Below are 27552 nucleotides of genomic sequence, written 5' to 3' on the forward strand. Positions count from 1 at the left end.
AGCCAAATATTTGTTTTAAAACTATTCTCCTTTAAATGACTTTCTCTAGCTCACTGCACAATCAATGTGTGGTTCATTTTGATTCTATTCTGTTCTGTTAACAACAGCTATTTGGTAGTCTCTGAAATCTAATCTTCCCAGGGCCATTTAACTTCCACCCCAAATGTATTCTTTTTTTTTTTCTAGTAATAAATTTCTGGTTAAAATCATACAGAAAAAAAATTTAAATATGCACAATGACCCTTCATATTATGGTATTTTTACACTTATGATTTACTAAGAAAAGTCAGTTTCTCAGCATACTTCTAAAATCACACATCTGAATACTGTTAATCTGAAAAACTGACTATAAGGACAAATGGATATCATTTTTGTGTGTGTGTCTGTGGTATGCGGAAGGGTGGTTGGGACAGCTAGGGGAGAGCTAGGTGGATAATTTGAGTAAGAGAAAGTAAATGGAGTCAAATTTCAAGTCTTCAATTTCTTAAATCACCCTAGTCTATCTGAACATGTGTGCACAAAAAATTTATTTTTTTCAACTCAAATCAATGCAATCTATCTAGGTTCTGTGGGAGGTAAAATATTAGAAGGTATTCCTAAGGAACAAAATGTCTAATCACTAGCTGTCATGGCTGGTTTGAGTTCCTGTATTGTAAATATGCCATTTGCAAAAGCAAGAGGCTCATTTTGAGCTCCCAGGTCCAGGAGTGTGGGGACCAGGAAAGATGAGTTTGGGGGAGAGAAAGGGAAGTCCCACCAACACACAAGTAAATTTTTGACCCAGCAAGCAAACATGTTTTTGTTTACTGCTGGGTGAATGTACAAGTCTTCCAGAAATTAGACACTGTCACAAAAATGCACCAGCCCAAATTTAAATTGCTCACTAGACAGATGGTTAATTATATTCACAGCCACATATTTCACTGGGATAGAGTTTCAGACACTCAGCCAGTTTTATTTGATTAGCTGGGTTTCCAGTTAATATGTCAAATGACAGTTAGTTAGGGCTTTTTTGTTCCCTTCTAAAAATATTTTTAAGGAAATATAAGTTCTTATATTTATATTTCCAAGAGAACTCCACTGCTGTAAATAAAACGTTTGGTCAAATGTTGTCGTACGTGTAAAGCTGTCAGGCAGATTCATGCCTGGAAACGCAAATGGTCTCCATAGTTCAGAGGAGACCACTGGAGCACCTTTTCTCACCAAGCAAAATATCTCAGGAACTATCAGCACACTGCTCCTCCGACGAAAACAAGCGAGGAGATCCTCGAATCCAGGTTAAAGTGATTTAGATGCTTATTAACAACAGCCCAGGCAAGCCCTACACACAAATCATCTTTTCAGATACCGGTAACAGTGTAGAAAATGGAGTGTTAGGGAAAGGCCACACGGCGAAGTGTACTGCTGGGCATGGAATTCAACACGCTGGGAGCTAGGACGGAAAATAGAAAAGCGCCTATTCCCCAATGCAACCAGAAACTCGACAAAAACACAGCGAGCTGCTGTGGAAGTGGGGATGGCAATTTTTTTTTAACTTGGGGAACGGCGAAAACCTTGCGCGGGTGCTTCGGTCCCTCACGAATCAGAGCGACAGAAGCAGTCATGCTGAAAGCACTGGATTCCTCAGCAGAGCGACGCCCGCTGAGCGGCGCGTTGCGCGGAGTTCGCGGCCCGGCTCCCCGCGCGGGTCGCGGCCTCCCGGCCCCGCCGGCTGGGCGCCACTCGAGTGGATGCGTGCGGCAGCGGGATGGGGCCTGGGGCCACCGTCGGCCCAGTTGACCGAGCGGCTGGGCGAGGCTCGCTAGAGCCCCCAGCGTAGGACCGCCGCGCTGGCGCGTGCTCGGGGCGCGGCGCTTCGCACCTGGCTCGCGATCGGGCCGCCGCGTGGCGTGTGCTGGCCGCGGCCCGAGACGAGGCGGCCGTGCGCGGGCGGGCTCCCCTCCCCCCGCGGCCGCGCCGCGCCGCGGCCTGTCCTCGGTGGAGGTGCCTGGCAGGGCGAGCCGGGACCGCGCGCCCGCGGCCTTGCTACCGCTGCACACACGCACACGCCATTCTCTCGCACACACCCGCCCCCCGTCCTCTTCTCTGTGGGCTCCCAATTCCTCCCAGCCAGCTGGGAGGCCGGCGAGAAGGCCGCGGCCGGCCGGCAGCGCCCCTGCTCACCTCACAGGCCGACCGGGGACGCTCAAGGCCGGGCCGCCGCCGTCGTCACCGCCGTGGCTCAAGCTGTCGCCGCCGCCTCTGCCCCATGCGCCGGGCCGCCAGGTGCACGCGCCCCGATGCCTCCGGCGCCGCCGCCGCGCGACGTGGACTCCGAGCCGTGGGCTCGGGCCCTGGAACTCGGTGCCTCGGGGGCTGCCGCTGCTCCTGGGCTCCGCGCTCGGCGGCCAGCAGCGCCAGCCCGGGCCGTGGCCACCTCGCGAGCCGCCCGAGGCCGCTCAGTGCGCTGGCTGGGGCCGTCCGCGGGAGGGACGGCCAAGGAGGGAGGTGTTGCTGTCACTGTCCTGTTAAGGCTCCTGCTCAACGCTGCTAGTGCTGTGGCGGCGGCGGCGGCTGCTGCTGATGCTACTGCTTTTCCTGCCCGGGTTCTCCGGCTTCGTCCCTCCTCCTCCCCCTCTCCCCTCCTCCTCCTCCCCCTTCTCCTCCCTCCGCCGCTTTTCTCGGAGCCTCTGCGGGCACTGCCTGCTCTCTTCCTCTCCCCGAGCTGCCACTGCCCATTCAGAAAGGTGCCCAGAGTGGGGCTGCCTCGGCTGCCACCATCGCTATGGCCCCTGCCATTGTTTCCTCCAACCAGGCTGTCCTTGCTGGACGCGTCCCTTGTCTCCTTCCCCTCCCCACAGCCGCCCTCCCTTCCCTCCCGCGTTCTCTCTACCCTGTCTACGGTCCCTTCCCTATGTGCCCCCTCCCACTCTGTCCGTCTGTCCCTCCCTCCCTCCCCTCAGGCTCCCGGGAGCGCGCACTGCGCAGCCACCTGTCATAAAGGGCGCGCACCCCTTCCCCACCCCCACCCACCCCACCCCCACTCGCATTCTTGCAACCAGTGCAGCTCTCTGCCCCCGGCGGGCACGCAGCGGACACCACTCTCCCATGGCTTTCAGGGCAGTGATGTGTACAGAGAGGGGCGCTCTGAAGTTTGGGGAACAATATCTAAATGGCTTCTTCCACCAAGCAGCCAACCATTCAGCCCGTACCTACCCAGAATCTCTGAGCCTAGGCCCCCAGGAGGGTGGGTCATATTAAAAGGGTAGGATGAAGGGCCATTCCCCAGAGAATTGCACAGCCGTGTTTTTTTGTAATAAAGAAGAGGAAAAGAAGAGAATCTGAAATGTGCCGGGAAAGAAATGGGATCTGCACAACTGCTGTCATTGAGAAGTCCCCTAGTCGTGCCCCTGTGCCCCTTCGGAATTCCTGTGAACCCAACAGGAAACAGCAAGGGGGTGCAGAGCAACTTAGAAAGCACTCCTGAGCCCTCCTGGAACCCTGGCTGTAAGGTTGGGGCCTGGGCCCCTGAACCAACGCCACTAGGAGCCAGAGCAAGACATGGAAAGGCTGCTGCCAGAACAGCAGGAGTAACACGAAGTTACTTGCTCCAGCAATCCAATGCCAAAACCCAGCTTCTCCCCTCAGGCACCACCCAGTTTGAGGATTCTCTGCTCCCACAGCTGCAGCCTCATTTTGCTGCCAAGGCTCGGGCTGTGACACCTGATGTGTGCAACTTCTCTCCATCATCCTCAACAGAGTCTCTAGGGCCTGTCACACAACCCCTCCCCAGAAATAGCACAGGTTTCGGAGGCTGTTGCCTTTTCCTTGGCAAAGTACAACAGACAAATGTTCTAGATATCCCATTGCCAACAAGGTCTGGGGTGTTTGATCAAGTTTGAAGCACTCTCCGTGTGTCTTTCATCGCTGAGCTGTGAAGTCTCAGTCTGGGCTCAGGGGGCCCTCTTCTAATTCCTCATCTCAGTGCCTTGCTTGCTAGTGAAGTTACTAGTTACCATGAGGGAGAACAAACGCCATCGATGTTAGGGGCTGAACTGTGGCCCCTCCCAAATTCCTATTTTGATGTCTTAACCCCAATATCTCAGAAGGTGACTGTATTTGGAGACACGGCCTTTAGAGATGATGAAGGTAAAATGAGGTGGTTATGGTGGGCCCAAATCCAATCTGACTGGTGTCCTTATAAAAGGAGAAATTGTGGACACACAGAGAGCCACTGGGTGTGTGTGCATACAGAGAAAAGACCATGTGAGGACACAGTGAGAAGGCAGCCATCTGCAAGCTAAGGAGAAAATTCTCAGGAGAAACTAAATGTACCAACGCCTTGATCTTGGACCTCCAGCCTCCAGAACTGTGAGACAATACATTTCTGCTGTTGAAGCCAGTCTGTGGTATTTTGTTATGGCAGCCCTAGCGGACCAAAACAATCAGGAACCATGCAGTGGCTTAGTAAAAGGTTGGTAGAAAGGTCTTATTATAGGATTTGGGCTTTGACTGGGTAATCTGGGGGAGAGCCTAAGAAAGTGGGGGTTCATTCTGTATTGAATGCTGTCAGAAAACAAGGAGAATTCTATGACTGGGCATCTTAATAAATCTTCTCTATAGGGAGGACAAGCTAAAGTGCGGATACAGCTTAGTGACCTTGTTTCCATCTGTGCTTAGACTAAATTATTAAGTGGCATTGTTTTGTCTCACTTTATCGTGTTATCAGAGTAACCTTGTCTGATGTCGCCATTTCGTGAGATGGTTTATGTCCAATAGGAGAACAACATGGCCTGCCTGTGAGTGCCAGGGGCTGCTGCTTTGTCTTCCTCATGTCCGAGTACTTAACACCATTCATTCATTAGTTGTAACTAACCTGGCCTTAGGTAAGTTACTTTACCTCTTTGTGCCTCAGCTTCCTCACCTCTAATTGAGGGAAATGGAATTAAACCTAGGGTTGTTGTGGGGACTAAATGTTAGAATACTGCTTGGCACATCAGCAGCATTCATTGGATGTGGGCTATTATTCATTTCTGTCTTCTCTAACAGATCGTTTAGCTTGAGTTACGTATTATTTCTTCTTTCTCCCTTGCTAGACTGTGAACTCCTTGAGGGCAGGGATAATATCTATTGCCATAGTAATAAGAGCTAACTTTTACTGAGTGATTTCAATGGGCCAGGCACTGTCATTAGCTGTCGCTACTCCAGCAAAACTCTGAAACCCCATCCCTACATGTAGGCCAGCCTCAGTCGGTGTCCTCCTCTGTGATTCCACAGCATCTGTATTTTCCTTACTCACTGTACTCAGCGTAGGATACTGACACTGACTGCTTATGTTTCTTCCTCCCCTTCTACACTTCTCACTTAGAGAGGAAAATGAGTATTTTTTTAAATTTACAAATAAAATTCATATATATATTTAATGTGTACAATGTGATGTTTGATATACATATGCATTTGGAAGTGATTACCACAATCAGGCTAATTAACACGAGCATTACTCACTTAATCACGATTGTTTTAGTGTGGTGAAAACATTTATGATCAGCCTTCTTAGCAAATTTCAAGTATAAAATATGGTATTATTAAGTATAGTTACCATGGTGTATATTACATCTCCAGAACTTACTCATCCTGCCTAACTGAAACTTTATGCCCTTTCACCAACTGCTCCCCATTTCTCCTACCCCAACCCTTAACAACCACCATTCTGTTCTGTGTTTTTATGAATTCAACATTTTTAGATTCCACACATAAGTGAGATCATACAGTATTTGTCTTTCTCTGCCTGGCTTATTTCACTTAGCGTAATGTCCTCCAATACATCCATGTTGTCACAAACGGCAGGATTTCCTTCTTAGGCTGAATAATATTTGTGCGTGTGCGTGTGTGTGTGTGTGATATTTCCTTTGTCTCTTCATCTATCAACAGACACTTAGACTGTTTCCATATCTTGGCTATTGTGAATAATGTTGCAATGAATGTAGGAGTTCAGCTATCTCTTTAAAATACTGATTTCACTTGAGAGCAGGTACTTTTAACTTTGGTGCCCATGTCTGCCCACAGTACCCAGCACAATAGAGGCACTCAATATAAAGGCATTGATCAGATTTTGACTCCATCCTTTGCTTTGTGTAGGGTGGAACTCAGGTGAAGGCAGCTGTCTTAGCTCACATCATCCCTTCACCTAGGGTTTCACTGACTAAAAGTTACAAAGGCTCTCTTACATAGTCGTTCTCCATGTAATGCAGATCTAAAGGAGAGGATTACTGTGAAACTTCAATGCAAGAAGGCCCAGTTGGGAACAATTGGCCCCTGCTATTTAGCAGTCAATTGTAGCATGTCCATTGGGACAATGTGGGATAATGGAGTATGAGACTAGGACCTAGAATCTTGGGCTTTGACCTTAATTTTGCCATTGACAATCTGTGTGATGTTCAGAAAATCAATGAACCTCTCTGACCCTCAGTTTCTCTCAGTGGGAAATGGAGAGCATGATCTCATTATTCACTGGCTAATAGAGCTTGATGATGAAGATTAAAAGCAAGTTTACTGGAGTTTGTCTTTGGGGAAAAACATTTAACTCCTCCATTACTTCCATGTTACATGCCTGGGTGACTTCTTAGCCTCTGGAACTGGTATTCCAAAATGGCCACAGCATTTCAGATGCCACCCAAGTGCCAAAGGTGTTGTAGTTTTCAGCCTGCCATACTGTCTAACAGTCCCACAATGGCCTGTTCCCAGTGAAGGGACCTACAGTGCCTGGAATTTGGGGGTGCATAAGAGGTGCTGCCATCCTGCAGCTAGACGCAGAAAGTTGTTTTCCATCATACTGAGGAAATTTGTGTTCTACCTGAACCCACAGGGATAAAATTAGGTGAATGACAGAGTAACATTATCACAGTATCATATGCATATGCAAGGTAGGAAAGTACCATATTATTTTTCATATAATGTACCACTATTGTGCCAGACACTATGAACAACAATAATAATGGCATCTGGCTAGGACATTACGGCACCTTTCCCCAGTGAATTCCAAAGGATGGCCCTAAAGAACTGAGGGGGTCCAAATTTGAGAAGTGAGTAAATTGAAACCAGCATTGGCTGTTGGAAGGGCAGCACCCAGCACATTGAATATAGTGGAAGTGAGAAGCTGCCTCAAAACTTCCCTCCTTTGTCCTAAACAGCATTAGGAAACTGTAGCTCTCACCCTCCTGAAAATAGATGTTTCTTTTTTTTTTCCTTTCAGCAGCCCTAGGAGGGGCAGTGGGGTCTGCATTGTACAAGTTATGCAGCTACTGTTTGGTTGGGGTCCTGTGTTCGGTCTCTGGAGAAGATAACAGAGGCAATCAAAGACATAGTTTTTTTTTTTTTTAGAAAGGCACCCATAGTCTATTAGCATAGGGACGGGAGGACAGAAAAGCAATACTCTCAGGCTGTGCAGAATGAGTCTATGTGAGAGCCGAAGGTAAGTCAGGGCCTCTTTGGTCAGGAGACCAGAGGAGTTTGGGGACCTATGGGCATGTACCAGGTGTGGTGGCCTTGGGGGAGAAGTAGGGTCTGCTAGGCAGTGAGGGCAAGAGCATGAGCTGAGGAAGTGCCAAGGTGGGATGGTGAGACATGTATTTTGGAGTCAGTGACATGTCTGGCATGGCTGGAGCCAGGGCCCACTGCAGGGCTGAATGGAGCCAGAGTGGGAAGGCTTTGGAACTCTATAATATTTCACCCTTAAATTCTCACTGTTTACTTTATAAACATGGAAAATAAAGGTTATGACCACAGACTATGTAGGTAGCTAGATGAGGCACTAAACCTTAGGGTTCAGATGCTAGCAATGATGAATGCATCATGTCATTTGTTCATGACAACTATTCAAAACCAATGCCCCCTGCAGACATTCCTTGAAGCCTTAAAACAAACAAATAAACAAAAAAAAACATAAATTGAGGCCAAATGAGCAAAATGCTGGTTCTAATCAATAGTGTCTGGAGTGTCCTGCCCCTGTTTGTCCAGCATGCTCAGTTGACTCGGCTGCTGTGTTCAAAGCCAGCATAAGCCGGGACAACTTCTGCCCTGAGTGTTCTCTGTCTCAGGGTGAGCCTTTGAAGCATGTTGGGACAGGCTGAGTGACTCAAAGTAAAGGAAATGAGGCCTGGAGAAAACTGTTTCCATCTTCAGTTGTCAAATGTTTGTGCAGTACATGAGAGGTATGGGTGTGGGTGTGGGTGGCGAGGAAGTGTGTGCAGACTCAGGACAGGACCATGGACAGAGATCAGCAGGTGTGTGCTGGGCACCTGGGTGGCATCATGTACGGAGTGTGGGATGTGCATTCCAGGCACCACCAGCGCTCTGCACGGTGTGAGCTCCCTCTCAGGCCTAGACTCTCAGGCCTTACTCAGTGTGGGAGGTATTAGTAGTGTCAAATCTACATTGTGGGAAATTGCGATGCACTTTCCTGGTTGAAACAGTAGTCTCAGAGTGAGGAGACCCAGACAGACTGAGCTCAACTAGACCTAGAAACATCAGGTGCAGGACTTCTTAAAGAACTTTCCTTCATATAAAATCCAATACCTCAGAGTACTTTCTGCAGCAAGGCTTTCCTGAGTCACTGATGAAGAAGTCATGAGTTTCCTTCTATTTACACTAGGAATTCCTATCATGTCCTCCTGCTGCTGATGGTGGTAATGGTGGTGATGGATGATGGTGATATGATAGTATAATGTGGAGAATAACGACTGGCTCAGACCATGGTAAAAATAACACAGGCAAAAATAGAGGGAGAGAAGATTCCTTTAGGAAGGAAACAGGAGCTCTAGCTGGTTAGACATCTGACCTTCTCTGAACTAGCCTCTCCAGGTCCATCCAAGGACATTGCACCAGGGATTATGCAGCAAAATGTGTCCTAAGTAGATCTTTCCCAGAGCACAAGATGTGTTTCAAAAGAGAAAGTGCCGAGCAAGGCAAGAAAAAAAATATTCCCATTTATCTAACACAAATGCTCCCTGGGCTCTCTTTGGCTACATACAAATCAATCCATTGGCATCTAAGAAATGTGGAATCAACACACACCCAGTGTGGCTATTTGTTCACAGCAGTCAACGAGTGTCTTCAGCTTTGTTAAATAATGGGGCAAATAACAGGAAAAGCATCCTGACATCTTTAGCATACATGGCTCTTCACAAGCTATATCTGATCCATCCTTCCAGCCTTATCTCTTACACTTAATTCCCACTCGTGTACCCTCCAGTCACACTAATTTTCTTAAAATTTTCCTAATATGTCACACTTATTCATACCCTTTGTACATCTTATTCCCTCTGCTTGGAATGCCCTTCCCCCTCTCTCTGCCCAGTGACCTCCTATTTAACTGTCAGTCCAATTTATAAGTCAGTTCCTTTGTGACAACTTGTTCTCTATGTTGTGTACAATCCTCTATTATGATTGCTTTCTTCACATCTCTGATGCCACCACTAAACTCAATGGTAGGGACTGGGTCTGGGTTGGAATCAACTTTACATTCCCAGTCTGCAGCATAGCACTTAGTACAATGCAGGCACGTGTAAAATATTTTTCAATGATCAATCCAAGAAATCCTATGAACACCTGGATTCAGACACTCATAGTGATGGAGTTTCCTATACAGATAAAGAGGAATTATTTTCTCCCATTAGACAAATTCATTTTTGACAAGAATTTTGAAAAATATATAAAAATTAGTCTTTCATGTGGACAAATAAAAAGTTAAAGATGAAAACTGAGTTCTTTACATAAAATAGTTTCAGTTTTTTGGATGAAAGGGGTCTTCATTTTTGTTACTACAGAAAGTACAAAAATTATGGTTAACTGGGGTGGCCACATGGTTCACTTGGTTAGAGCACGAGCTCTGAACAACAGGGTTGCCAGTTCGATTCCCACATGGGCCAGTGAGCTGTGCCCTCTACAACTAGACTGAAGGACAATGACTTGACTTGGAGCTGATGGTCCCTGGAGAAACACACCAATCCCCAATATTCCCCAAAAAATTTTTTAAAAAAATTATGGTTAACTATACACATACACACACACACACACACACACACACACACACACACACACACACAGAACATTAAAAAATTTGAGACTGCATATTTATGTCTTGGTAAAATAATTATACATGTTTTAGCAAAGGAAAAAATTCTAGAATAAGTTGGCTGTTTCTATTAAAATAAAACACCTTAGTTGTCTTTTAAAATAGAGGCTGGCAAAAAATAAACTCACCAATATTCATGATTAACCTGCTGAATAGTAAATGACTTGCTTCACAGTGACCTCATAAAGTATCTACTTCAATTAGCTTTGGCAAATAAAAAATCCATTATTTAGTTTCCTTATGTACTGCAAAATTAATCTGAAAAGAGTAAAAATATGAATCATTGCTTTAAAGTACATTAGTGTGTACCTTCCAAAATGAAGCCTACATCTACTGCTGAGTTAAAGAACCTACATTAAGGCTATAGCAAACAACAAGAAAGCATTTTTCCAAGAAAAATGTCAGGGATGTTGTAGTTAATAACCTGATTCATGAGTCAGATAGAGGCTTGCTCTCAATTTCCCTTTCAAAGCCAATATTTTATGATTCTATGAAATCAAGTTTTCCTAACCTGTGATTTAAATATATTTACTTTAAATAAAATCTGCCTTACCACAAAGCACATTTGCTAATCAAATCACATTTTCAATGCCTTTCATTACAAAGCCACAGATGGGCTTCCATAATAGGAAGAATTGGGACCAAATGATAAATTTAAAACCACACACTGAAGAATGCAAGAACTCCTTTAAAATAACAGTTAAAGGGTGGGGGAAAGGTCATTTTTTGATAAAGTATTAATAACAATTCTTAATACAAATAAAAAAGCACAAATAGTACCCTGTATTTGGAAAAATGAGCATAAGATCAGAAACTACCTATCTCTATACTCAACATCACTAATCATGAGGGAAATGCAAATTAAAACCACACTGAGATATCACCTCACACCTGTCAGAATGTCTATCATCAATAAATCAACAAATAAGTGTTGGTGAGGATGTGGAGAAAAGGGAACCCTAGTGCACTGTTGGTCGGACTGAAAATTGGTTCAGCCACTATGGAAAACAGTATGGGGGTTCCTTAAAAAGTTAAAAATAGAACTACCTTATGACCCAGCAATTCCACTCCTGGGTGTTTATACAAAGACATGCGAAACACTAATTTGAAAAGATATATATGCACCCCTGTGTTCATTGCAGCAGCGAAGATATGGAAACAACCAAAACGGTCATCAATAGACAACTGGATAAAAAAGATGTGGTATATATATATACAATGGGGTATTACTTGGCCATAAAGATAATGAAATCTTACCGTCTGTGACAACGATGGACCTAGAGGATATTATGCTAAGTGAGATAAGTCAGAGACAGACAAATACCATATAATTTCATTTATATATGGAATATAAAAAAACAAAACAAATGAATAAACAAAACAAGACAAAAACAGAATCACAAATAAAGAGAACATTTTGATGGTTAGTAGATGGGAAGGATGTTGAGGGGGTGGATGAAAAAGGTGAAGGGATTAAGTACAAATTGGTAGTTACACAGTAGTCATCGGGATGCAAAGTACAGCATAGGGAATATAGTCAATGATATGGTAATAACTATGTAAGCACTGCCAGGTGGGTACTAGACTAGTCAGGGGGAACACTTCGTAAGTTATATAAATGTCTAACCACTATGCTGTACACCTGAAACTAATATAAAATAATATTGAATGTCAACTATAATTGAAGAAGAAAAAAAAGGATGTTTCTAGTAAATATCCTTTAAAAATAACAAACTACTAGTCTCTTTTTATTTAATCCATAATTTTTGAACTGCTTATAATTTAAAGTTATAATCTCTTTTGGTACAATCAGAATATATTTTTCTTTAAAGATCATTCTTTATCTCATGATTTGTTTTAGAGTCAATTTCCCACATGATGGCTTTCCCTCAGGTGTAGAAAACCTCAAGCAAGGCTTTGAAAGGAATATAACACAGCTTCAAGGTCACTGGCTCTGGTATCAGTCAGTCTTGGAGGTTCAGATCCCTCATGACCTAAAACTAACTGAAGCTCAGTTTCACTAGATGTAAAATGAGATGTAATAAGGATTAAGTGAGAAGACTTTCTTCTAATAATAAGTGATTAATAATGATTGTTATTTTTAGGGTGAAGCCCACATCTTCATTGTGTTTTTACCTTTGTTTTATTGTTCTCAAATAAAGAGAGAAACAAAAAAGGGCAGAACTTTCTCTTGTTCTCAATGAAAACAGAGTTTAGGCCCGCCTTCAGTTTTCCACGCAAATGGGAAAGGGCAGACAGACAGTTCTCACGTGAGGAAAGGGTCTCATTTTTTAAAATAATGGTTTCAACTGTTTTCCACAAAGTTATATTGTAACATATTGTTATTGGTATGTCTACAGTGAGCTAAATGGGCTGGCATTTCTCTGACAGCTTCAGTCTGCCTCTTTGAATTAAACTGGGGAAATGAACAGAATTTAATGAACAGGTTGCTAGATCTGATTGATGTAGTGGAGATGGTGAGCTGGCTCTACCACTAACCAACTGTGTGACCTTGGGAGAGTCATTACCCTCTCTATGCCTTCATTTCCTCAACTATAAGAATGGGGATATTAATCTCACAGAGTAGGTGTGAGGCTCAAAGGTGAAATCTACACAACTGTGTGCATGTGGGTTGAGGACTTATTTTGTTTTGGAGAGCAAACCTCACTTCTGCAGCTCAGCAGAAAGGAGATGATGGTGATAAATAGTGTTGAGGATGTCAAAGGGCTTTAGAAATTAAGCAGTACCACTTCCACATGTTACAGTTGATAATGGAGCTTACTGATGATGGAGATGAAATGTTATGATAATAATAACAGACTGCTTACTATGTACCAGGCACTGTCCTAAGGGCTTTACATGCATTATCTCACTTAATCCTTATAGTAATCCTCTGGAGTAGAAATTGTTATTATACCCGTTTTACAGATGAAAAAATGAAGCACAGGGAGGTTAACTTGCCCAAGGTCACATGATTAGAGACTAACAGAACCCAAATAATGCAAGGGATGTTTGGCATATTTTTCCTTCAAAAACCATACTGTCTACAGAAAACAAGTTAAACTTTTAAATATGGCATTCAAGACATTTCATGATCAGGCCTCAGCCTACCTCCGCAGCCTTGTTTCCTATGATTCATCTTCATGTATCTGGCACTCCAGCAAACAGCTTGCTGAATGTGTTACATGCTTTCCTAACTTGTTGCTTTGACTGTTACCTTCTATTCCCTCCCTTGGCATCTCTACAGGTCCAAATGTTACCCATTCTGCAACCCCCCATTCAAACGTCATTCAGTTCACTTAGACGTGATCTCAACCTGCTCTGTGCTTCTGAAGCTCTTCACACTGGCCTTCTGTCCAGGTAGGGCTTGTATTCTGGTTGAGCCAGGAGAAGGGATGACAAGAGAACTTCTACTTCTTGTCAGTTTCCTAGAGTTCTCCCTGCCTTGCAAGCTTGTCATAACAATGTCATGATGCAATGGATATGAAAGAGCCTTTTGAACCACTAAGTACTATAAAGACCATCATTGCATTTTGGATATCCCTATATTGTCCAGGTTTGGGAAGGCAGAGCCCTTCCAGTGTGTGTCCACTTCTAGGAGGGCAATTTTACATTTCTGATCCATATTAACAAATGACAATTTCAAAATTGAATTTCAAAAAAGGGCAAGCAATAGAAGATAACATGGACAAATAAAAATACTGACTTTTATTAGATGATGAAAGTGTGAACAATTATGATCTCAGATTTTTGTTGTTTTTACAATAGAGGTACATGAAAAGATGAGAAAAGTAAAGATAGTTGCTTGGAATTAATTGTGTATATTCATAGCTTTTGTTTGATTTTCAAAATCTGTGTTAATTTAAAAGCCCTAAGAGAAGGCTTATGCTCTTTGCTGATAGAGTGATAGAGTGGCTACAGGCCAAGGATTTATTTATGTCAATGTGTACATGTATAAAACCCACCAACATGCTAAAGGATGACACTCAAGAGCCTTCAGAGAGACAGCGACATCTGCTATGGGGGACTCACACTTGGGACAACTTGATTGACCATTTTTGGCATGTGCTGGTCTAAACTGGCTCATCTATTGGCTAACAATCTTTTCTGAATTAGTTCCAATGCGCACCAGGCACATTTCCATCTGGTTAAGTTTAGAACTCAAGCTGTTTTGTTTAAAACTACCTTACACCAATACTAGTGTAGGCAAAAGGTCTTATGTATCATATTACCTCTGTATTCCTTTAAAAAGCATATTAACTTCCCTTTGCTTTAAACCAGGGATGAATGATGCAGTTGTTGGGGCTCTTCAAGCGGGGATTTTGAAGAACAAAGATGAATTTTTTTAAAAGACACAAAGGGAGACAGAGAGGAAGAAAATGCAGACATCTGCAGAATCAGGAAGCTAATGTGTGAAGTGCTTGCATTCTCTCAATGGAGGGAGGTGGCCCTGGTGAACAGCTGCTTAGTACAGACGAGCCTCCTGCTACTTGGGTCTTTCATTGTATCTGTGTCAAGCAGTAGCCTTGAGGACAGTGCCTCATATTATCAAGTCACATACATGATTAGAGAGAGATGACAATAAGCAAAGCCATGTGGTGCATGACATGTACCAGGAAGACAGTAAATCAGATGCCTGATGGCTTTGCTTGCAATAAGATCAATAATAATGTTGTTGACCTTTCCTTAAGACTCTCTGCTCCTCAGTTCTGGGTATAAATTCACCTAGGAGAAGGTGAACGACAAAATAGAAGATTGAGAGACATGAAAGAAGAAGAAAGAAAGAAATTGAAGAAGCCACAAGTAAATAGGATATACCATGCTCATCAATTGGAAAGATTAATATTATTACAATGACCATACTACCCCAAAACAATCTACAGATTCAATTTAATTCCTAACTAAATACCAATGACATTCTTCTTAGAACTAGAACAATTAATCCTAAAATTTATATGGAACCACAAAAGATCCCAAATAGCCAAAGCAATCTTGAGAAAGAAGAACAAAGTTGGAGGTATCACACTTCCTGGTTTCAAACTACAGTACAAGTCTATAATAATCAAAACAGCATGGTGCTGGCATGAAAACAGAAACACAGACCAATGGAACAGAATAGAAAGCCCAGAAGTAAACCCCCACTCATATGGTCAACTAATCTATGACAAAGGAGGTAAAAATATACAATGGAGTAACAACAGTCTCTTCAACATGTGGTGCTGGGAAAACTAAACTGCAAAAAAATTGAAACTGGACCACTCTCTTACACCACTTACAAAAATAAACTCAAAATTGGTTGAAGACTTGATGTAAGGCCTGAAACCATAAAACTCCTAGAAGAAAACATAGGCAGTAAACTATTTGACATCAGTCTGAGTAATGGTTTTTTGGATACATATCCTCGAGCAAGGGAAACAAAAGCAAAAATAAACAAATAGGACTTCAAATTTAAAAGCTTCTGCACAACAGAGGAAACAATCAACAAAACAAAAAGACAACCTAGTGAATGAGAGAATATATTTGCAAATAATATACGCATATCCAATAAAGAGTTGATGTCCAAAATACACAAGTCATATAACTCAATAGCAAAAAATATATAACAATCTGATTGAAAAAAGGGCAGAAACATGAAAAGACATTTCTCCAAAGAGGACAGACAGACGGCCAACAGACATATGAAAGATGCTCAATGTCACAAATCATCAGAGAAATGCAAATAAAAACCACAATGAGATACCACTTCACTCCAGTCAGAATGGCTATCATCAATAAATCAACGAACAACAAATGCTGGTGAGGATGTGGAGAAAAGGGAACCCTCGTGCACTGTTGGCGGGATTGCAGATTGGTGCAGCCACTATGGAAAAGAGTATGGAGGTTCCACAAATAATTAAAAATAGGACTACCATATGACCAGCAATTCCACTTCTGGTATTTATCCAAAGAAATCCGAAACACTGATTCGAAAAAAATATATGCACCCCTATCGTCAATGGAGCACTATTTACAATATCCCTCCCATTTCTTAACCACTGCATAATAGCAGTGGGACCAGCCCGTTCCTCGTCTCTGCCGCTCCTACCAGTCTCGATGTGTCGTCTTCTGTGTGTCCTTAGTTATAGGACTTCTGTTCAGTTAGACTTCAAGTGATTCTCAGTGATGGTTGTTCTGTAGTTTAGTTGTAATTTTGATGTGGTCATGGGAGGAGGTGAGCACAGTGTTTTCCTACTCCACCGTCTTGACCGTGAATGTGAATTTCTTGAGGGCAGAAGTTATGTCTATCATATCCAGCACTGTAATCTCCAATCACCTACAACAGGAATGGACATTTCACAAGTGCTTAGTTGCTATTTATTGAATGTATGTGTTTCTAAACTTGCAGTGTTATTCACTCATGGGTGTTTGCTGATGGGCTGCTTGATAACTGGGCACCTTCTTATTGAAGAAATTAGAATGCTGAGTGATAAGGTGGTAAGAGGTAAATCATACAAAGATAAGCAAGCCTAGTTCCTATCTGTGACAATGACTGTAGTTATGGATCAAGCACAACTCAGCATATCACAACTGTTAGGTCCTACTAACACATTTGCTAGGATGAGAACACTGAGGAGATATTATTGAAGATTCTATGTCTTAATAATAAACAAAACACTGGATCTTTAGAGACCTAATGACTTTTATTTTTTTAATTTTTCAATTATAGTTAAAATTCAATATTATGTCAGTTGCAGGTGTACAGCATAGTAGTTAGACATTTATATAATTTAAGAAGTGACCCCCCTGACTAGTCTAGCACCCACCTGGCACCATACATTACAATATTATAGACTATATTCCCTGTGCTGTACTTTACATCTCCATGTCTAGTTTGTAACTGACAATTTATACTTCTTATCCCTTCATCTTTTTCACCCTGCTCCCAACCCCCTCCCATCTAGGAACAGTCAGTTTGTTCTCTGTATCTTTGAGCCTGTTTTTATTGTTCATTTATTTTGCTTTTTAGATTCCACATATAAGTGAGATCATATGGTATTTGTCTTTCTCTGCCTGACTTATCTCACTTAGCATAATACCCTGTAGGTCCATCCGTGTTGTTGCAAATGGTAAGATTTTATTCTTTTTTATGGCTGAGTAATACTCCACTGTGTATATGTACCAATTCTTCTTTATCCAGTAGTGTATCGATGGACACTTAGGTTGCTTCCATATCTTGGCTATTGTATATGAAATGTCTTCTTTCTCTCTTATAGCCTTTGTTTCAAAGTCTATTTTATCTGGCACATGAGTAAGTATTGATACTCCAGCTTTTATTTCCCCCCATTTTTATGAAATATCTTTTTCCATCCCCTTACTTTCAGTCTGTGTGTGTCTTTCAATCTGAAGTGAGTCTCTTGTAGGCAGCATATGTGAGGGTCTTGTTTTCTTATCCATTCAGCCACCTATGTCTTTGATTGGAGCATTTAATCCATTTACATTTAAATTAACTGTTGATAGATATGTAGCTATTGCCATTTTATTATCCATATTTTTTTATCTTTTTTTCCATCTTTAAGAAGTCCCTCTAACATTCCTTGTAATACTGATTTGGTGGTGATGAACTTCTTTAGCTTTTTCTTGTCTGATGGCTTTAATAGCACTCTTTCAGAATGTGTATTTTATGCTCTTTCACCCTCCTAATATTACCTGAGGCAGACAGCAAACATTATCCATTTCCTGGCCATAGAATCATTTTCAGCAATGAAAACCCAGTATTAACAAGCAAGAGCTACTAGACTGGTAGTCCAAACTTTATTTTTCATCCAAATTTTATTCAACATTTACTGAATGATATTATACTATATATATTAGGTGCAAAGTATTATGCTGGGTGGTGCTGTGGAGTAATTATAAACGAGGAATTTTCTTAAGAAGATTACAGAAGAGAATAACACAGTTAAGATGATTATTGGGTTACCAAAACACAACAAGTCCAAGTGTGAAGGGAGTATGGGGTCAGGAGAGATGAATTTAAACTGAGGATAGAAACCTAAGTTTTTGAAAAATGGATTTTTTTTTATTAAATTTATTGGGGTGACAATTGTTAGTAAAATTACATAGATTTCGGGTGTACAATTCTGTATTACATCATCTATAAATCCCATTGTGTGTTCAGCACCCAGAGTCAGTTCTCCTTCCATCACCATATATTTGATCCCCCTTACCCTCATCTCCCACCCCCCACCCCCCACCCCCCTTACCCTCTGGCAACCACTAAACTATTGTCTGTGTCTATGAGTTTCTGTTTCTCATTTGTTTGATGGGCCTTCTTTAAAGAATGGATAAACCTTCAAGAAGCCAGGTTTATGGCACTCCATGAAGAAATAACTTAAACAAGGGCCAAGGGGGAAAAGGACAAAATGTGTTTTAGGAAGATAATTTTGTCAGCATTGGGGTATGGGAGATAAAAGTAGAGGTACAGACCACTTAGGGTGTTAAAACTTCCATTTGAAAGTAATGAATAGGTTCAGTGGGTAAGGCAGGGGTTGGTAGATGAGGGTAAAGGGGATCCAATATATGGTGATGGAAGGAGAACTGACTCTGGGTGCTGAACACACAATGGGATTTATAGATGATGTAATACAGAATTGTACACCTGAAATCTATGTAATTTTACTAACAATTGTCACCCCAATAAATTTGAAAAAAATAAAAAAGGAAATGAATGGGGGGTGGGTGTTTGAGGTAAGGTAACAAGAGCCTAAACTAGGACAGTTCATAATGAAGAAAGACAAATTGGAGATACTCTAGGAGCAAGTGTCTGTTGTTTGAATTAAGAAGCCAGGGTAAATTAAGGAAGTTTGGCAAAATACTGTGTTTTGAGTGATTCTGAAGACATCTGTAGGAGACTAGGATGACACACCTGACTTTAAACAAAATAAAAAATTAAAGGAAGAAATTGTTTTGTGAATCATTCATACATCTGATAGGAAATGTGGCTTTGGGAGTTCCAGCTATGTTCTAACCAGGTCTTTGGGCAATTAATTGAGGAACAGCAGATGTTGGAGCTTCACACTAACGTAACTTGGGCAATTCTTAGGCTGCCCTTGAACCTTTCATCTTACATTTGCACACAATTTTCTTTTTCCTTTTTTTGCTACAAAGGCTTCTTAGTTCAGTTTATGATAATAACGTCCGATGACCTCTTAAATTTGCAGAGTAATAGGGAGAACGAGCTGGAAAGAGAATGATAGGAATGGGAAAATAATTCAGAGCCTTATTTGTTCACTGGAGGTAAGACCACTTAAAAGGCTATTACAAGAATTAAAAGGCGAGAAGCTGTACAACCAATGTTACACTGAGAGTCTATTTCATTTAATACACATCTAATGAACCATAAGAAGGGCCTTCACCAGGTGGAAAAAATGGTCTCTGCTCTCCAGGAGCTTACAGTTTGGTGTGGCATAAATAAAAAAAATCACGAGTATAAGCCTGAGTAACTAACTGGAAGGGTTGGTAGTGCCTTACTAGAGGTAAAAACCCATATTTGTTTTTATATTGGACCGCCTGATATTTTTGGCAGGGTTCATGGCTTATAATATGCCTTAAATATTACACTTTAACAGCTCTCAAAATGTGTGAAGGAGTGGAAATGGGGCATTTTGGATTGGAAAATAAAAGACAACTTTATTCTTAAGTCTAGCTGTGGCATTAAACTTTTTATATTAAGGAGTTCAATATGTTTTCACATACATTCCACTCTCTTATACTATTCCTGTGAGGTACAGGGAGACAGACATCATCCAGAGTAAAGTCATCTCAACAACAAATATCAGAGCCAGGACTGGATTCTAGGTTTCCTAATACCCACTCTAATCTCCCCTAAGAGGATAGTCAAAAATGTTAAGTAAAATCCTCTCCATTAGGTTGTGTCAACTATAATTTGTTTATGACATTTTTATTCATTTCAAATCTTAGTCCCTGGGAATATTTTAAAGACATTGCATTGGAATTTATTGAAGATGGGTTTTTAAGTCTATGCAGACTTGGCACGGTCTGTAGACTAAATTCCCCAAAAAGTCCACCATGAACAGGAACTTTTAAAAGTCTGTGTTATGTGATATTCTCTGTGAATGCACCAAAGGGCAGGGCAAAAACTGACCTCACAACTGCATTACCACTACCCAGAGGCCTTTGTTGGTCATGTTTCTATAAGATCAGTCAGTCAAATAACAAATGAGCTCCTATTATGTGCTGAACTCAACAATGTGGCTCGACCTGAATATCTACAATTCTAATAAGAAAGACCAATAGGGTTACTAGCAGGGTAATGTATAAATTCTACTGTTTTTAAAAGTGGCGGGGGGTATACTCCATATCTGTTCTGATATGTTGGTTTGGTTGAAGAAAATGTGGTCTCACAAGGATACATAGTTGGAAAAGGGGGAATATAATTTTAACAGGTTTTTCAGATATTCTTTTTTGATTCTACAACAAAATTTGACAAGTGGTAGTTTCTTAAAGGTTGCACTGTGGAATGTGAAACCATATCAACAAAATTTTCAGACTCTGTTACATTGAAATCCATTGGTCTATCTTGTACTTTGAATGAATCTTTTATCCATGCATATGGAAAATACTAGTTCATTAAATTATGGACGTACTCCAAATTTGATGCATTCCATTACAAAATAACAAAAATATCACATTTGTTAATATCATCACTGATCTCTTTAGGGAAGTCACTATTGGAAAGCTACCAGGCTTACAGTGCTGGATACAAGTTTCTCAAAATTCTAATTATTGTTGGGTTCCCAAATTTTATCACTGGTAACAGATACTGTGCATTGCTTTCCTTGATCGCTTTGTTAATTTTGGGGAAAACGTCTGTTAAATATTCAATTCTGAATAGTCATAGTTCTGTCAGTCCTTTCAAGTGAAAAAAGTGGCCAATTCAGCTCTAGACTCAAATAAATGCACTTGTTTCCAGTTAATAAAATAACTTTTCCTGTTTTATTAAGGATATTCTTAAATAAAACTAGCGAATTTATTTATTGTAAGTATACAAGGGTGAAGAATACAATGACTAGTAGTACAGTTTGGTACCATTGGCTTGATTCATGCTAAGGGACCAGAAGTTGGACCTACTACTGTTTTTCCACCATCTCAGTGCAAATGTCAACACAGTTGTTCCAGGATAAACCATGAGATTCAAAAAAGTTATTCAGTACTTTACATATTTCAGCAACACATGTGTGTAGTTTCATGTATTCACAGCAACTTCAGCCACATTTGTAGATTCAGCCATTTGCAAGGCAAAAGTATAATTCTGACGATAAGTCATCTTCATATTTACAGCTAAATATTTAATTAGATGAGTCACTGTATCATTGCAAAGTGGCAGTACTACGATTTCTTTTACTGACTTTTCATTCAGCAAGCATTCATTAAGGAATGTCAACTGTACAAGGCTCAATTAGTCTCTTAGTTATTGTGTGTGCTTCTCTAGCCAATTGATGATAATTTATGCATAAATTGCTTTGGTGGCTTTATTTCTACTTTTTAAAGCTGTAACAAACAATTTTTGGATTTAAAGAGCTTATCCCATCTATGTTTAAAATACTGAATTCTTTTTTCTACAATCTCTAAGTGACTGAATGCAAAATAATGTTACAATTTAACTAGTACCATAATATTATCTACAAATGTGTCACATGACACAGTAGGGTAAATTATTACCATCTATAAAGCTGAGAGAAATAGTCTTCATCATATTTTAATTTACAGTTTTGTAGTTTTTAGGAGTATAGTCCTTGCTTCCTTGAATCAGCATCTTGAGAAACGGTTGGAATAGCTATGGGTTGAGAAATTCTTTTAGTCTCCCTTTTGTAAGCCAATAACCCATCTCTAAGTATAAGAAAAATATATTATAAATAAGACTTTTGTCAGTATACAATCTTACTTAATTCTAAAATAAGCTTCAGATAAAATATAAAAATTTAGAAGTTTCTGAAATTTTTAAAAATTATAACCACTAAATAAGGAAAATAAAGTGTACTTACTTCCTGTGTAGGTATTAGGGAAACTCTGGATTTTTAAAACTGATTTGGTGAATAATAAAAAGGTTACAGAGATTATTACAGTTATAATCATCGATAGCTGGTAAGAAAACAGTAGAAGTAATGAAAACAAACTTAGTTGTGTGTGTATATATATATATATGTGTGTATATATATACACCCATATTTATACTCTAAACCTATTACCTTAGAAAATTCTGGAAAACACAAGAATGTACACATTGACTGTCAGAAGAATGATATCATCATATATCATATAGCCTCTGGCAAACATTATATACTTCTGAGAGAATGAGAGTGAAAAAAGCAAACAGTGTTTTGACCTCACAGAGTCCACCTCAGTGCAGATCCCAAGACTGAGAAGCTTGTCCCACAGCCAGAGCAGGTCCCTTTCTAGAGATAGGACAAGACAGAGATCACTGTCCTAGGAGGGAAATCACAGCTGTCCCAATCCTTCCATAGGTCTCGTGGCCCATCTAGGTCAAATGAAAGGCAATAGGAGATCAGTTTGCAAAAGGAGTGGTGTACAAGAAATAACATCACTTGACAGGACTACAAACAGAAAATTCAAATTTGGTTTGAGACATCATAAGTTTGGTGCATTTTTAAGATGTTTCAGCTGTTCACATGCATTTGTCCTAGAACAGTGATGCACATAAAGATGCAATTCTCTATGGTTTGAAATGGATCATATGAGGCATGCGATCTCAACAATTGTTACTTTATGATGTTACTTAAGCAAAATTGAATTTGCATTGAAATTTATCTGGTCTTCCATAGACTGATAATAAACCTCCAACTCCAGCCCAGTGTGGAAATGAAACTGGCCAAAATTGAACTTAAGACTTACATTTTCCCACAGCTTGGATATGCAGTTGTAGTTGAACAAGCAGTCTTCAAAACACTGCCATGAACAGAAGCAAGCAGGTAAAAAATGGAAGCGCATTAAACTAGATAAAGGTTGTAAAAAAAATCCAAGTAGTCTTCACACTGGGCAGAGGTTGTCCAGTTGGTATAGCATCTAAGAAGTTTCAAGAAAGTTTGTTTACCTTTGCTTTAGGTCATAAGTTTCTTAGCGGTTGCTGTATATGAATACATAGCTCTTTATAACACTCTTCTTTGGGAAATTTGAGACTATTCAGAATTCCAGTGTCCTGCCAGTTTAAGGATACATTGCAGCTTCTGGTACCCCAGGCATTCTCTGCCTGTCATTACATGACCATATTCTCCCTGTGTCTGCCGTAACATTTTCACAGTTTTCACCCATAGTGTTTATTGAATTAGTGATATTACTGTGCTATCTTCCACATAAACCTTCATCCAGGGCCTGGAAACTTTTCACTGTTAGCCAGGAAGACCTGTGTGTTAGAGCTGGTCATGTCAGTCATCACTTTCTTAGAACATTAACTATATTTCAAACATTAAGTTAGAATGGCTACACAAATGGATGTAGACACCATGCAAACAAGTTGTATTCTGAGCTAGAAATTAAATGATATGTTAAGGCATTTCACGTGATCTTAAAATAGTAAGAGGAGTGTAAATACCTAAGAGACCTTAGAGAAGACACAGCCATTTGAAATTAATATGAAGCCTTTGTTTGATTATATTACTATACTTATCATTTTTTTTCCTAAACACAGACAGATTCATGAAAAACAGCAGGATCTAAGGGATAACAAAATCCTGCACAGAAATATTTTTAAAAAGGACATTCAACAACAAATCTAGAAAGCTGTCCTTTTCATTCTCTTTTGAGTGCTCTGCTTAACAAAAGCCTGACCATCAGAGTTTTATCAGGAGGGGAAGTCAGCTGGGAAACCAAGGGTTCCTTAGTCAATTCTTAATTATTCCATAGCTGAAAACTTGATTCCCAGATTATCAATGATTAAACTTTCTTCTTCCTCTGGATTTCAGGCCTTTGGTCATTTTGCTGCTCTCCCACTACCAGTGGGCTAAAGTGAGATAATACAAAGGGTAAGGAATCCATTTTCATATGTTAATGAATCTACTGGTGGATAGGAAGGTGAGATGGGACTTAATAATTATTTATGGATTTCATGTATTTCAGAGAATCCTGACCACCGTAAAGTTAGCTATAGTTCATTGTTTTAATGCTAGTTATTTATTATTGCATGAGAGCTAGGTGTTACATTAAAAGAAAAAGAAAAAGGAACACACATTGCCTGAAAGCTTACAAGCTAAATTAAGGAGCCAATCATGGGAAAAATTAGAAACTTTGAAGACTCTGGAGTATTTATAGAAAAAGCTTCTAGATCCCTGCACTAAGCCATCTAATTCTTCCAATTCTGATATTCCATGCAACTATGAAATTAATTTAATAATAAAATTATTCACTTACAATTGCACCATTTGACATTCCCACCAGCAATGTATGGGGTTCCACTTTCTTCATATCCTTGGCCAACATCCTTACTTTCTGTCTTTTTCATTGTAGCCCTCCTTGTGAGTGTGAGGTGCTATCTCCCAGTGGTTTTCATTTGCATTTGCCTCGTGGCTAATGATGTTGAGCATCTTTTTATTTTTAATTAAAGTTTATTGGGGTAACAATTGTTAGTAAAGTTACATAGATTTCAGGTGTACAATTCTGTATTACATCATCTATAAATCCCATTGTGTGTTCATCACCCAGAGTCAGTTCTCCTTCCATCACCATATATTTGACCCCGTTTACCCTCTTCGAGAGCCCCCCTACCCCCTTACCCTCTGGTAACCACTAAACTATAGTCTACGTCTATGAGTTTTGTTGAGCATCTTTTCATGTACTTATTGGTCATTTGTCTTTGCAAATTTTCTGCTCGAATCTTGTCCCCATTTTTTTAAATTGGGTTATTAGATTTTTTTTTTGAGTTGTAAGTATACTTACATATTATTTATATCTTCTGGATACAGTCCCTTATCAGATATAACTTACAAATATTTTCTCCCATTCTAAGGGTCTTTTCACTTTTTTGATGGTGTCTTTTGAAGCACAAAAGTTGTTAATTTTGATGTTCAATTTATTTATTTTCTCTTATGTGGCTTGTGCTATTGATGTCACATCTAAGAAACCTAACCTAAGGTCATGAACTTACTGTATTTTCTTCTAAGAATTTTATAGTTTTAGTTTCTACCTTTATGTTTATGATCTACCTTGAGTGTATTTTTATGTTTATGATTTACTTTGAGTCTATTTTAGATGGTGTGGAAGAGTTTACCTTAATATTTTTGTTTCAGCACTATTTGTTGAAGTTAATATCCTTTCCCCCCTGAATCATCTTGGAACCCTTTTCAGAAATCAGTTGGCCATAAATGCAATGGTTTATTTCTGAATTGTCAATTCCACTGATTTATATTTCCATTCTTATGCAAATACCACACAGAATCCTCCAACTTTGTTTTTATTGCCTATTTTCCATGGCTAGAACCTCCAATACCATAGTGAATAGAAGTGGTAAGAGCAAATATTCTTGTCTCATTCGCGATGTTAGAACATAATTCAGTCATTCATCATTAAGTATGATGTTAACCGAGTTTTTCGTAGATGGCTCTTATCAAGTTGAAAAGGCTTCCTTGAACACTTAGTTTTTATTACGCTTTTTTTCTCATGAAAGGGTGTTGGATTTTGTTAAATACTTTTTCTGCATCTATTAAAATGATATTTTTTGTCCTTTATTACTAGTGTATTACATTGATTTTTGGGTGTTACATTAATCTTGCATCCCTGGACGTGGATATGCTGCCTAATCCCTTTAAAATGTTGCTAGATTTAGTTTGCTAGTGTTTTGTTGAGGATATCTGTATCTCTATATAGTGCACTAGTTTTCTTGTGATGTCTTTGGTTTTTCCATCAGGATACTAGTCTCATAGAATGAGTTGGGAAGAATTCCCTCTTCTATTTTTTGGAAAAGTTTGTGAAGTACTGGTATTAATACTTCTTTAAATGTTTGAAAAAATTCAGTGGTAAAGCCATCGAAACCTGGGCTTTTTTTGGTGGGTAGTTTTTTGATAAGTAACAATCTCTACTTGTTATAGACCCATTCGGTTTGGCTATTTCTTATGTTAGTTTTGGTAGTTTGTATCTTTCTAAGAATTTGTCCATTTCATCTCAGTTACCTAATTTGTTGGCATACAGTTGTCAATAGTCTTTTAGTCTTTTTTACTTGTGTAAGATTGGTAGTGAGATCCACTCTTTCATTCATTTTACTAATTTGAGTCTTTATTATCTAGTTACTTGCCAGTCTGTTAAAATATGAAACAATTTTCTTGACCTTTCCAAAGAACTAACTTGTGGTTTTGCTAATTTCCTCTATTGATTTTATTTTCTCTATTTCACTAATTTTTGCTCTAATCTTTCTTTCCTTCTGCTTGCTTTGGGATTAGCTTGCTTTTCTTTTTCTAGTTTCTCAAAGCAGATTAGGTTATTAAACTGATAAGAACAGGGACTACACTTGATCTTAGCCAAAAGGCCGAGAAGCGATGAGGTTAGGTTATTGATTTGAGATGTCCTTTGTTTTTAAATATAGGCATTTACAGCTAGAAGCTTACCTCTATTGACAGCGTTAGCTGCATCCCACACATTTTTTCCATTCATCTCAAAGTATCTTCTAGTTTCCCTTGTGATTTCTTCTTTAACCCATAAAGTGTGTTGTTTAATTTCCTTCTGGAGTCTCCAACTTTTCTACATCACTGATTTCTAATATCATTTTTATCGTGACCAGAGACATTGTGTATGAGTTCAATCTTTTAAAATTTATTGAGACTTGTTTTGTGTCCCAGCGTATGGTCTATCCTGAAGAATGTTCCATGTGCACTTATGCAGCATGTGTGTTCTGCTATTCAAGTCTTCTATTTCATTGCTGATCTTTCATTGCTTGCGTAGTTGTTCTATCCATTATTGAATGTGGGGCCTTGAAATCTCCCACTATTAATGTTGAATTCTCTATTTTTTCCATTATTTCTCAGCTTTTGTTTCATCTATCCTGATGGGTTCTTATATGCATGTTTAAAATTGTTCTATCTTCCTGACGGACTGAATCTTTAATCATTATGAAATGTCCCTTTTTATCTTTAGTAACATTTGTTTAAAAATTAATTTTGTTTGATATTAGTATAGACACTCCAACTCCTTTATGATTTGGTGATTGCATAGTATATACACTTTCCATCTTTTTTACTTTCAACATATTTGTATCTTTGAATATGTAGTGCTTCTTCTATAGATAGCATATCTGTTGAATCAAGATAGATATTTTTTCATTCAATTGAATATCTTTTATTGTAGCTACCTAAGGGTTGCACTTGGGTCAGCATAAGGTACTTATTGGTCAGAACCATTTTTACTCTTTACTATTGGATGTGTGTGCTTGGTGGCTGCTAACA

General features: G+C 39.9%; 1 protein-coding gene, 1 long non-coding RNA gene and 1 pseudogene across 2 annotated transcripts in view; 1 reads left to right on the forward strand and 2 right to left on the reverse strand.

Moving 5' to 3' along the window:
* Positions 1–2865, reverse strand: part of NEXMIF (neurite extension and migration factor) — a 97217-nt gene extending 94352 nt beyond the window's left edge. The window contains 1 exon segment of the mRNA XM_074323231.2: positions 2164–2865. The gene's annotated coding sequence lies outside the window, so the exon portion shown is untranslated.
* LOC141569549 (uncharacterized) overlaps positions 1–27552 on the forward strand; it is a 156239-nt gene that overhangs the window by 44357 nt on the left and 84330 nt on the right. The gene's annotated exons all lie outside the window — the stretch shown is intronic.
* LOC141569797 (U2 spliceosomal RNA) lies at positions 26544–26651 on the reverse strand (annotated as a pseudogene).

This window comes from Rhinolophus sinicus, chromosome 18, assembly GCF_057876585.1.
Source record: "Rhinolophus sinicus isolate RSI-liver-muscle chromosome 18, RSI-T2T, whole genome shotgun sequence".
NCBI classification, from domain to species: Eukaryota; Metazoa; Chordata; class Mammalia; order Chiroptera; family Rhinolophidae; genus Rhinolophus; species Rhinolophus sinicus.